Consider the following 13,774-nt stretch of genomic DNA (forward strand, 5'->3'; position numbering starts at 1 on the left):
CACCCCACCCCCACCCTCCTCTAGTTTATCTCTGCACGCTTCAGGCTCTCTGCCTTTATTCCTGATGAAGGGCTTTTGCCCGAAACGTGGATTTTACTGCTCCTTTGATGCTGCCTGAACTGCTGTGCTCTTCCAGCACCACTAATCCAGAATCTGGTTTCCAGCATCTGCAGTCATTGTTTTTACCTTCTTCGTGAACAAAGCTGGCATGGTGACTCAGTAGTTAGCACTGCTGCCTCACAGTGCCAGGGACCCGGGTTTTATTCCACCCTCGGCTGACTGTCTGTATGAACCCCGTACTCTATACCTGTAACCCTGCATTCCCATGGCTAATCCACCTACCCACCCATCCCTGGGCTGTGGGAGGTAACTAGACCACCCACAGGAAACATATGTAAACATTGGAAGAATGTGCAAACTCTAGACAGACAGTCATTCAAAGGTAGAATCAAACCTGGGTCCCTGGTGCTGTGAGAGAGTGATGCAAACCACTGAGCCACCATACCACCCAGACATTGTACTCTGAGATAATCTTCTTCACTGTCCACTACACCATCTATTTTGGTGTCATCTGCAAACTTACTAACCATGCCTCCTTATGTTCACATCCAAATCATTTATATGAAAGATGATAAGCAGGGAACCAGTACCAATCCTTGTGGCACACCACTAGTTGGAGGCCTCCAGTCCAAAAAGCAAACCTCCACCACCACCCTCTGTCTTCTACCTCCAAGCCAATTTTGTACTCAATTGGCTAGCTCCCCAGGGATCTTATATGATCTCATCAATCTACCACGTGGAACCCTGTCGAATGCTTTGCTGAGATCCACATAGACCATTTCTACAGCTCTCAAAATTCAAACTAAAATCTAGCCACACAGTCAATGGTGGAGTTAGTGTTTCATTCTGCACACACTGTAAGTCTATCTATCAATGATATGACTATTGTCTCTTACTGAGCTGAAAAACAACTTCAGATCCAAATTGCAACTGCTCTCACAGTATTATCCAGATATGTTCAAACCAGATTATGGCAGGATAGCTCAGTGGTCAGTACTGCTCTCTCACAGTGCCAAGAATCCAGGTTTGATTCTACCCTTGGAGACTGTGTGGAGTTTGCAATCTTCCCCCACGTTGGACATGGGTTTCCTTCAGATGAATCAAACTCATTTTTTACTTCATTTTGTCGCTGCGGTGGTGGAAAGAGATTGCAGGGAGCTGTTGAATAGCGGATCAAGTCCATTCCTCATGGTGATGGTGGTCCTGGCTTGAGCAACTGTTCCAGCATCGATGAGTTAGGGTCCATCCATTTCCTCTGATATTTTGGCGGCGGTAGAAGGAATGATCTTTCGAGTGATTGATCACTCAGCTCTCAGGAGCTAACCTGGCCAATCGGTCAGTTCTCGGAAGTAGAGATAAACCCAAGACCTTGATAGTTGGGACAGGTGCCTGGCTATGGTGGGGCTGGAGTATCGGTGGTGATGAGGTGGCTTTGGCAGAGGTGATGTTCCAGTCAGTTTTGGTGAGGGGCTCCAGAATTTGAGCCAAGTAAGACCATCTGCTGTTTGATAGTTCTTGGATATTCTAATTTGTTTCTGACCTACTGTTTATGATTCTAAAACTAAACTTATTTTCTAAAGTACATGGTTCATGTATTAGATATTTGAAACAGTATAAACTAATATCTGCCACAAAAGAGAGTATGGCATTGTTTTTTGGTAAGGTGAGACATTAAACTGAGGTTTGTCTGTTTAAATGATGGATCAGTCCTGGAATTTCAAGATCTAATGAGCTGAAAGGCCCTCATCGAAAAATCAACCATACTCACAGAGGACCCCCTTCATAATTATAATTAATTTCTCATAATTAGTCATGCTATTCCTCAATGATTTTAGAAATTTACCTTCGCAATTTTTCAGAACATACTTTTTAGTGAACAAAAGTGGAAGACAGAAATTTACAGCTGGTATAAAATGATGGTTCAGAACAGGGTTAATGTTCAGTTACATTGGCTCAATCAATTTTACCAATATCATGCATAGTCTGTGCATGGAGACAAAGAGTTAGACTCTAGCTTTTGGAGGGAACTGATATACTTATAATAGCTCCCTAAGATGCGATTAATTATGCCTAACTAAATGCAGTTGTACTTATTGCTATTGTGCAAAAACTTTTCTTGCTATCGAAAATACAGTGCATATCATCAGTGAATATTCTGAAGCGTGTATCCTCTACCACTAATCACAAGACTAAATAAAAAAAGAGGAAGATTGGGGGCAATAAACTACCTCAAACAACGCTTATTCAGTAATATATACTGGAATAGTAAACTATAATATGCCACGAGTGGTGACCTGGGAAATTACCACAAGAACAAGAATTGAGTTGTCCATAACTTAGACTTAAGATTAAAATATAGTATCATATATTCCTTTTTTACATAATTTTGCATTATTTCTATGTATCTGTTCATCTGTGAATTTTTTTTAAATCTCTCTTCATTTTCCTTAACAATCACCGCTGGTATGATTTTTCTGCAGGTCTTAAACTCAGAAAACTAAACACAATCATTGATGATATATAAAGCTAAATGGAACATGAGCTGAGAGTTGGGAAGGGAAAATGACAGATGTGGCATGAGAGGTAGGATTTGTTGAAAATAGCATAGGTTAGTCTAACTAGATGAAATTGTTTATTCTAAAGATGTTTTCAGGAATAGTTGTTCTGTCACTTTTCTAAGACATTGTTGAGATTAGCCTATAAGGACAAAATTGCCCTTAATCCAATGCATGACAGAGAAAATGCCATCTTAATATCATTCAGAGTCAACACTGTGCTGAGATACTTGTGCAATAACTGTCTTGCTCAAATGATAATTCTCAATAGGCAATTACATGAATTAGATTATAACTCCACAATTCCCAGGGATTGCCCAGCTAACAAATGTTCTGTATGCATTGTGGATCAATAAAAAAAACTACTCAGAATTGTATCAAAAAGCCTGAACAGTGCCGAGACACAATGCACAAGGCTTTTATTTTTGCAGTGCTGTAAGCTCACCTTACACTCAAAGCATAAGCAAATCTCTTCATCTATTCAAATGGCCATCTGTTTATTCTGATAATGGCTAATTAAGTGATTAATTTATTCAGTATAACAGTGCCCTGTCAGTCAGAGACAAGTAGAGTGAATCCAGATGTGATTAATATACTGCATACTCAACTAAGCAGATGCTTAGTGAGAAAACATACAAGACTGTTGCACACCATCTTGTTAACTTTGAAAATAATGAAAAATACCAACTTTTACATTAGTAGGTAGCATGCAACAGTGATGTTGGTTCTCCAATATGCCATTTTAATGCTACATTAATATGTCCATGTATTGCTTCACATATTTATATTAATAGCACTGGTTGGAATCTTACAGAACCTGAACAATGCAGGCTATGGTGAGAAATGTGGCAGAACTGCGTGAGAAGTCCAGCCAAACCTATCTGATCATTAGGAACAACTTGCTGAATCTTCCAACCAAGTTTAAACTTTGAGGAGGGATTCACGTGAGGCAGTGGCAAGTTGCATATTTAAGGGGGACTATTATATGTTGACAAGTTTATTAACAACAGTTCTTACCTCATTAATGTACAGCTTTCATCCTTAGTGAGAAAATTAGACTTCAAGTGTTCTGAACATGGAACTCAAAGCAGGTACCTGGCAATTTCAGCTCACCACTTGCTTCAAAACACCTCCGTGCTGGACACCAGGCACCAACATCTCGGGGCTCATCCCATAGGCACCAGCCACAGGCATCCCACATGTATGAATGTTGGCACATCACTAAACCATTTACAATGCGTTTCTGCATTTCAATGCCAGACCTTGGGACACAATAGCAAACAGCATTGTAATGCAGCTGCAGAGACATTCTGTACTTAGGGTCACACGCACTGCTTATGGACTAGACCAGGCTGCTTCCCCAGGCTGTTTTTTTAACCTCTCTTAGTACTCACCCACCTTGAGCTTACCTGGTTGCTCACAGCATCTCTGCCTTGCCTTGACTTGCCCTTTGACCAGTGATATCAGGTTCACATTGCTGTGACATTTGCCACAGTCACAAAGCCACGAAGCTGGACATAGTTCTCAATGTAGTGACTGGAACAAGGTCAGAAAGGTTGATCTCATGTACTATGAGTTCCCTGATTGGGGCTGTTAACCTGGTCCAATCAGGGACTCCTGGCTGACAGATTTAAACAGGGATGTCAGAGGTTCTGTTCACTCTAGGAACCAGGTCTGAGCTAGCTGGGTCAATGTCATGTACTGTGCACGTGTAAATATAGGGTGACTTGGTGACAGAATACCGGCCTTCAAGGAGTTACATTAATCAGTTGTCGTCAGTCAAGTGAGCGGAGATAGCCTTCACTCAGGGGTCCTGGTGAAGTAAGCTGAGAGCAACCTCTGATACCAGTCCAGGAGTGCGGGCATAGTTACCCAGTTGCCTGCTGCTTTCTTTGACTCTTTCTGTCCTATGGAATGGGAGAGAGACAGGTATGCTGTGAGATGTAACAGGAGCTTATACTGTTAGTGCTGGTGTGGAGATGTACTAGGCAAGGGAGTAGTCAGTGCAAAGGACACGCAGGGTCAGAGGTACTAGGGATTGTGGTCAGTCACAGTGAGTGAGAGAAGATGTAACAAAGCAAAGCATGAACCTTGGTGGGAGATGGATACAGTAACAGAGATAGAGTGAGTGTGAGCTATCAGAGGGACAATCGGGGCACATAGGCTGGAATGGTCCTGGGAGAAGGTCCTTGAACTTCTTGCTATGCATTCATCTAGATAGTTAATACTTCACTGACCTGGGTGGCAACTTCAAATGATCCAGTGTCATAGCCTTCCCTGCCAGTCTTGGCGGAACACGGTGATTCATCTCTGCACCAACCCATCCAACAGTACCTCCAGCAGCCTTCCCACAAAGTAGGGTACTAATTTCCCATTGTCTGCCTTGACCGAGGCAAATGTCAGAAAACATGTCAGGTATCACCGGGCTAACAATGCTTATTTGAGTGCATAATGGTCTTTTAAAGGGTGTCAGCACCAGAAATAATGGTCCCTTCTGGGAAATCCCAGCAGTGACAATTTGTTCTGGATACTGCATTACAAGTAGTAGAATGGAACTAGAATCGGAGTGAGAGGAACCATCGTGGTGAGGTGCATAGTTAGTGAGGTGAAGTTGATAAGATGTAGCAAGAAAACCCATTAGGTCTCACAGAGAGAAACCTTTGATAAAAACAAAGAAAGATTCAGGCTCCCGTGCTATTTCACAAGTGAGAGGCCAATGTCATTACCTTTGGAGCATTTTTCCCTACAAGTTACACCCTACTTTGTGGGAAGGCTGCAGGAGGTACTGTTGGATGGGTTGGTGCAGAGGTGAATCACCGTGTTCCGCCAAGACTGGCAGGAAAGGCTATGGCATTGGACCATTTCAGCCTGGTTTGAAGTTGCCACCGAGGACAGTAATTTCTCATTCTCAAATGGCTTGCTCAGCTGGCAACATGCTGCACGCAGTGTGGTTCAATAATCCTAAAAAACGCTGTAACTGTCGGATAAAGCTTCACCAAATGTAAGCATTAAATACTAAGTTATTTCTTCAAGTGTAAAGTTGAACCCAGTAACTTACGACAGACTTCAGTCCACCTCTAATTGTCGGGTAGCAAGCTGCTTTTTAGAGGGTGAGGGTTAAATAACTAATCTTTTGGCATTGTGGATGGAGTGTGATTAGAGAAAACACAAATGGGCTGCCAAAGAAGGATTATGTTTCATGGAACATGAGAATACTTTAATATATCGCAGACCTCTCATACACAAATATTTTCCATTACAGTTTCAAATTAATTTAGTTATGCCTTTGACTCACGAATTCCAAGTATAAAATGATTATTTTGAGACTGGGTAACACAAATTGTCAACTCCCTTGAAACCAACACATGAAGACTAGAGTTAAGGAGCCCACAGATTTATCTGCTACTTCTAACAATTTTATATTAGGCCTGAAAGTTTGCTGGTGTAGGTGGGTGCCTGAAATGTAAAAAAAAAATCCATAAAAACCATTCTTCCTTTTGATGACAACAAAATTCAAACATATTTTGTCATTTTCCATCTCTATCCTATCACAAAAATGCTCTTTGAAATCTTATTATTTGTCCTTACTTGCAAATGCTGACAAAAAAATTTGAAAGCAACGCGTTGATGTAATGGGAGGGCTGGGTCCAAAATAGGTATGAAAGAGCAATTTTGAGTGAAAGTAGAATTTTTCTTTTACTTTAGCTGTGTTTGAATACTGAATATTTTACAAAAATGTGAGCGAGATTCTTGTTAGACATAGGATTAGAGGATACATGGTCTCGTGGCATTATCGCTCGGCTATTAACCCTATGAACTACATTGCAGGTCCTGCCCTGACTTGAGTTGCTTTCAGTATGGATAACCTTTTTTCACCCACTCAGTCCCCAGAATCACCTACGTAGCTTATCTTCCTCCCTGGCTTACTATCAACAATCCCTTTGCTTACCAAACTTTTCCTCTCTCTCTCTCTTTCTCTCTCTCTCTCTCTCTCTCTCTGGACTTGCTCACTTCTTTATCCCACCCTCCCCATCAGCTGTCATCGGTATAAATACCACATTTTTCAAAATACTATCAGTTTTGAAGAAGGGTCACTAGATATGAAATATTAACTTAGTTTTTCTCCACAGATGTTGTAGACCTATTGAGTTTCTCCAGCAATTTCAAGTTATTAATCCAGAGACCCAACTAATGTTCTGGGAAGCTGCAAATGTGTTGCTGGTCAAAGCACAGCAGGCCAGGCAGCATCTCAGGAAGCCAGGTTCAAATCCTGCTATGACAGACGGTGGTATTTGATTTCAATTTTAAAAATCTCGAAGTAAGAGTCCAATGATGACCAATGTACTGTTGTCATTAAAAGGAACAACTTATCTGCTTCATTAACCCCTTTAGGAAAGGAAAGTGCTGTATGTAATTAGTGTGGCCTACATGCAACTCCAGAACTACAGCAATTATCTTGACTCTTAACTGACCCCTGAACAATTACAAATGGACAATAAATGTTAATGTTGCCAGTGATGACCGCATTCTATGAATGAATTAAAAAAGAATGGGAATGTGGAATTTAGAACACAAACTGATCCACCATGATCTACTTGAATGGTGGAACAGGTTTGAGGGGTTCAATAGCCTACTTCACCTTCTGATTCTCATGTTTTTATGAAGCAGCAGTGCAAGAGTTAATTGTTGACTGTAAATACTATAAGTTCTTGGCCCTAATGGTACCTACTGAGATTGAAGGTTTTGATGCCATCTTGAAATGGCTTCTGGACAAACATTCATTCCTTGCAACCTCAGCTGGGCTCTCAGATTGTATGCCTGCAGCTAAACTTTCCAGCTATTCCATCTTTTCCTGGTCAGCCTACCTCCTTTGACCAGAAAGATTTCCACCCTTAGCCAGCATCCTTTCTCTGTAGCCAATACAATTCAGCCTCTCTTCCTTAGTTGTCCTCTGCACCATTTGCAACTGCCAACCTAACCTGATTTGACATGCCATAGATGACCTGCCCGCAAAGAGGACAATATAGGGCTAAACTTCATTGCCCCTTCAAGATTCTGAATTTTGACCTCTTCCTCAAATAAGTATCCCTGATCACCTTTATTCCCAGTCCCAGAGGTCGCACAAATCTCCAGCCAGTATCTTAGAGGTTGATGCCAAGGCCCTGGAAATGTGCTATCAATGTATCAAAGTTTGCATTTCTCAAACAGGCAAGTGTGAAACTGTTCACATTCTGTTCACAATGACTGTGAATAGATGCTCTGGGTGAGGAATCTCCTTCTCAGTCCAGCATCAATGAGACTAATTTTAAATGCATCCAGAACTCACCAGCCAGCTCCAGAATGGCCCTGACAATTTTGAATTGAATTCTTTATATTGAAATTCTGCAAGCTAGTCTTTCTGTTACAAACAAGCTGTGCTATGCCTTCATCTTAAAAATACAACTTTTAGCTGCGTAAAGCAGTCATGCAATCTTTACTGCATAATCTGTTATCACATGGCAGCATTCTGATTAGATGTACATTTCAGAAAGATTATCCAAATACTTTGTTTTATAGTTCCTCCAGCCACAGAATTTTGATGTTGTGCAACTATGCAATCCAGCTGAACTGACAGATACTCTGTAAAAGATCGATTCAGGAGTGATTTTGATTTCTTTTTGGAACTCCAACCTTTTTTGCCATTTTGTTTTTGTGTCAAGTCATCTTAACTAGAAACAAAATTTAAATTATAATACATGTCTCCATGTCTAACATTCAAACTATTCTAGCTTTTGGCATAGTTAGAGATCACAAATAATCTGGCAAACAATCAGAAAAGGTTCAGCAGGGTATGAAAACAGCGATGAGATTGCACCATGTCTCATTAAGCAGCGAAGGATATCAAAACTGCACTATGTATTGGCAGAAAGGCACTGAGAATAGTTGATGGATTTTAGTTTGAGATAAATGAAGACAGGACTGACACTGATGAGGCTTTTACCAAGATGGAACAATCCTGTGTTGTGGAAACTAATGACATCTTTGAACACTAAATTTACAATTGGGACCAAGCTAGTGATGAAACTATAGAACTGTATGTTGCAAGTTTCCACACCGTAACTAGAATAAATAGCTCATGATCATGAACTGGAAGTTAATCAAATACAGAATATTGTTGATACTCAAAGCAATGGCACAAAAGAAAGATCTGCAGGAATCTGATGAAAATGTTGGAAAAGCTGGAAATCTCCAACTCACCTCATTATAAAACCTACAATCCTGAGACTGCGTAAATGAACTGTGGCAGTTTAAGTTTGAGGATCACAACCACCACCTTCTTAAGGGCAATTAAGTATAGATAATAAATCCTGACAATACTTATAACCCCTTAATCCTATATTTTTTTGAAGAAATCTATATCCATGTGAGGAAAGCTCCAGAAATCTTAAAGCAATGTAAGAGGGACCCAACAAAATGGGCTTTGCACTAGCAATTTTTTTAATGTATTCTCGGGATGTGGACAATACAGTCTGGGTCAGCATTTACAGCTAATCTTTAATTGCTTGAGAAGGGGGTAGTGAATCACACACATTGAACTGCCTCAGTCCATTATGAAATTCCAGGATTGCAGTTAGTGTAACGGAGTGAGTTGAAGATTTTTAGGTTTGCTACCCCTTTTATACCCGAGATGATGAGGTGGTTTTTTTTCCCCCTGCAGTAAACCATTTTATGTAGGTAATGTTATTTACAAGGGAGTTCTAATATTTTAACTCGTTGACAATGACAGATCAGTGAAAGAGTTCTAAACTTGGAAACTGTGTGGTTTGGACGGATATTTGCAGCTGATGGTATTCTTATGTTTCTGTTGCCCCTGTCTTTCTAGGTTGTGGAGATTGTGGGTTTGGAAGGCTCTGTCTAAGGAATCTTGGGGAGTTGTTGCAGTTCATCTCTCCAGGCGGCACATACCCTGCCAACAGTGCCCAAGGAGTGAAGTGAGTAAATGTTCAAAACAGTCGATAAGGTTTTAACAGAAGGTTTCATCCAGGACAATTTTAAGTTTCTTAAGAGTTGTTGGAGCTGTACTTAACGAGGAAGGAGAAGAGATTATATTATGCTTTTAATTTGTAGACGGTAGACAGATTATGACGCGTCAGGAGGTGAGTTGCAGAATTCCCATCATCTGACTCTCTCATATAACCAGTGGCACTTAAAAAGATAGTTCAGTTCAGTTTCTGGTCAGTGGCAACCCCCTGGAAGTTGACTTTGGAGAATCCCAAGGACAAGGAGGGATCAAAATCGATGTGATAGATATTGCCGGTGGCAGAGACTTCAAGCATTTTAATATTTCGCTCATATTCAGCAAAGCATGAATTAAACAAATTGGTGAAAAGGTTAGTGTTTCAAGTGGATTATGCCAGTTAACAGAATTGAGCATATTCCAAGTATATAAATCGTGACAAAGATTTATGAGACGAAGCTGATGTGCCATTTCTCCATCAAAACTCACACAACAACACCTACCAAGTGTCACAATGTCTTCAAAAAGAAAGAAGGAATTAGATGACAATGCGCATGTTCCACTGCATTGCAAAGTGTTACCAAAACAATTAACGGCAGGAAATCTGATTGTAAAATAACTTGCCAAAGCTACATTCATGAACTTGTGGATATGAACGTTCTTGGACTGGCTTGTTTCACAATTAAGTGAGGCTTTTTACAGATGTGATGATGAAAGGGAACAAAAGCCCTTTCCATGATCACTGTTCATTACAAATGAGAAGTGATGTCTTATCACAGCTTGCAACATCAACCCTAATAAAAATTGGACATTAGAAAACAAAACAAGTCTGCTGACTCCTGTTACAATATTTTGAAAAGTAGAATTGCTTGCAAATTGTTATGACCAACTCTGGAGACATTCCACACTTTTCCCTCTTGAGATTGGCACCACAGAGTTGCTGAATTTTTAAAAAGATAAGTTTTCAGGGCAACACGTACTTGACCATACTGAAACCTATCAAGAAACATACAAGTCAAATCTTTTAAGGTAATCAAAACTAGGGAGGCATTTGCTTTTGTAAAAGATAAAACCCCATCTGAATTCTACGATATATACTCGGGCATGCAAGGAAATAAATCAAAATGCTGGGTAAGAGTAGGTGGAACTGTGAAAAACAAAATGCAGTTCTTAACTGAAGAGGATTTCAGTTCCTGATTGCAGTTCTGCAAAGCAGACTTCCAAGCTTTTATTCTAAAATTATGATTTGCCTTCAGCTTTCTTTCAGGGCTGGATCACTCTATTTCAGATTCAGCCACACCATTTTTAAAAAGGAAGATACCTTCCACTTGATGTTGCTGGATGTTACTCTACATTACTGTTTTCTGCAGTAAATTCTACAAATATTGTGGTAATTGTGGTTTATCAGAGGAAGAGCTCTCAATGTGTGAATTGAGGCTGTTGGTCCCTCAACTGGGGACGATCCCATATTGATACGGCCATGTCTATTCACACCCACACACATATGCTGTGCACTGCTTAATTTTGTGCTTGCACAGTTAAATAGTTTTGTCTTTTAACTTAGTCTGGCTATGAATGTGGGAGGGGAGTGGGGAAGAGGGTGAAGCTATAAATGGAGGATTGGAAAAGGGGTGGGGACAAATGTGAAGGTGTAAATGAGAGAAGGGAACAGGAGTGGGCAAGACGGTGAAAGTGTGAATGGAGCAGGGGCAGGGAGTGGGGGAGAAGGAACAAGTGTAAATGGAGAGGGTTTGGGGATGAATGGGAAGGTAATCGGGGAAGGGAAGGGAGTGGGGAAGAACGTGAACATGTGAATGGGAGTGGGGGAGTGGAAAGGGGAGTATCCCTGGCCTTCCTTTGCACAACCTGAAGTCTGGCCCCACCTCCTCACTTCTCCCCATCCTCAGTTCACAATGTCCCTGTACCCTCACTCCCCAATGTCCTCACATCCCCATCTCCTCACTCCCACAATATATCCTCACTACTCCTATGATTTCACAAACCCCAATGTCCTCACTCCCCCATGTCTTCACTCCCCATTACCTTCACACACCTGCATGCCCCCTCCTGATTCCCATCTGTGTCCTCATTCCTCCCTCTCACTCCCCTACTTCCTTAATATCCTCACTGACCCGTCTGACATCCTCACTTGCCCTGACACTTTACGCCCCCAATGACTTCGCTGCCCCCTCCCAAATCCTCATGCCCCCATGCCTTCACTCCTCAGTTGGCTGAATGGCTGGCTTGTGATGTGGAGTGATGCCAACAGTGTTGGTTCAATTCTTGCATTGGCTGAAATTGCCATTAAGGATTTTGTTTCTCAACCTTTCCCTTTGCCTGAAACACAGTGACCCACAGTTAAACTGCCACCGGTCATCTCTATCTAATGAGAAAGCAGCTCTATTGTTAAGTTGGACTATGGGCACTTCAGTCTTATCTGACAAAGGAGAGGTACTGCAAGAGCTTGTGATTTCAAATAAACCTATTGGACTTTAAAAAATACTGGGTAAAAGCAAATTACTGCTGATGCTGGAATCTGAAACCAAAAGAGAAAACTCACAAAGGGTCAGTAGGCTCATAACGTCAGCTCTTTTCTCTCTTTACAGATACTGCCAGACCTGCTGAGATTTTCCAGCATTTTCTCTTTTACCAATGGATTTTAACCTGGTGCTACGTAACTTCTGACTTTGTCCAGCCCAATCCAACGCTGGCAGCTCCACATCATGCTTACCTTTATCTGACATTGAGAAAACTCATCCTTATTTTACTATTTCTTTGTGAGCTAAACATTCTGGATGATAAATTTTAACTAATTATCCTTAGATAGCTTTTTTAGGTTTGTGTAGACCGTTTCCCCCATGTTATTTAGAAACCTATTAGAAATCCCGGCAAGCTTGACTACTTTCTAGCCATTCCATTCTGTTATTGTTTTCTCTCAAGCAACAGTCCAAGGCCCTCACATTAAATAAATGCTCCATGGTCCGAGATTCAACATTGTAAAAAGGATTCTAGATGTTGAAACTTTTCAACTTGCACTCAATGGAGGCAAGACACAAGAACTAGACACAGTTTTATTTTAATTCTCCACCAGCAGGAAAATCATACATATGGCCAAAGAATCAGCAACAAGCAAAGCTCAGAGTGAAATCCAAGGTGACGAGGAGGGCAGGGATTAAGTCAAATTAGAATTGGAGGAGAAAATAAAACACTCCTCCTACGGTGCCCTAAAGAGGTTGAGAGTGTTGGTGGGCACCCCGTGCTCCCTTTCCAGGAACACCCAGGTGCAAACATAACCACCGAAGAGGGGTACACAGTCAGCCACAATGACCCCTCCACTGCCCATTGCCTGGACCTCTTACAGACACGATTTTATACAGAATGAGCAGACGGTGCTGTTGATTGGATTATAATTGGCACAAATAGATGTCACAAGTTAAAGGTCAATCTTAAAACCAGGCAAGTAGATTCTGAAATGTCAGAACGTTGCCACGGCAGCATTTGGATGTCTCTATTAACTCGTCTTTTTCTCCCTACAGGTGCAACATATATACAAATTTCTCTTGGCTCCATAACACAGGGTTCTCAATATTCATGTATGTAACTGCGAGCACATGCAAATGTCTCACACTGCAAGCCCAGCTGGTGATCGTACATTGGCCAATGTATCTCTTAGCACAGTTTGAGTCATTTAATAAATGATTTTCAATTGCAATATCACATCTAGTAGTGAGTATACTTTGCTGAGGCCTGCAAGCATGGATTGGTTAAGTATGAAATCAATTGTCAATGGCCAACACAATGTGTCATTTGATATGGTCCAATATGATGTATTTATTATTACCAGTCAGCCTAGTCACCTGATACCCTCTTTACCTGGCACCCTTCACCTTCCCATCTGGCACTCGACTCAGCTGGCACTCTACTTACCTAGCACCCTGGGCCTTAATCCTCTGGCACCCTAACAGCTGGTACTATACCTTCCATCCAGGTACGCTTTCTAGGTGGCACTCTTATTTACCTGGCACCTCACTCAACTGGCAATATACTTACATGATACCCTACCCCCTTACCCATTTGGCAATTTATCATTCTGGCACATTGGTGTTATATTTAGCAGTGGACTTACCATTTGACAGCAGCTGTCAATGTGGCTGTCTGAACT

Source organism: Hemiscyllium ocellatum, chromosome 16 (genome assembly GCF_020745735.1).
Source record: "Hemiscyllium ocellatum isolate sHemOce1 chromosome 16, sHemOce1.pat.X.cur, whole genome shotgun sequence".
Taxonomy (NCBI): Eukaryota; Metazoa; Chordata; class Chondrichthyes; order Orectolobiformes; family Hemiscylliidae; genus Hemiscyllium; species Hemiscyllium ocellatum.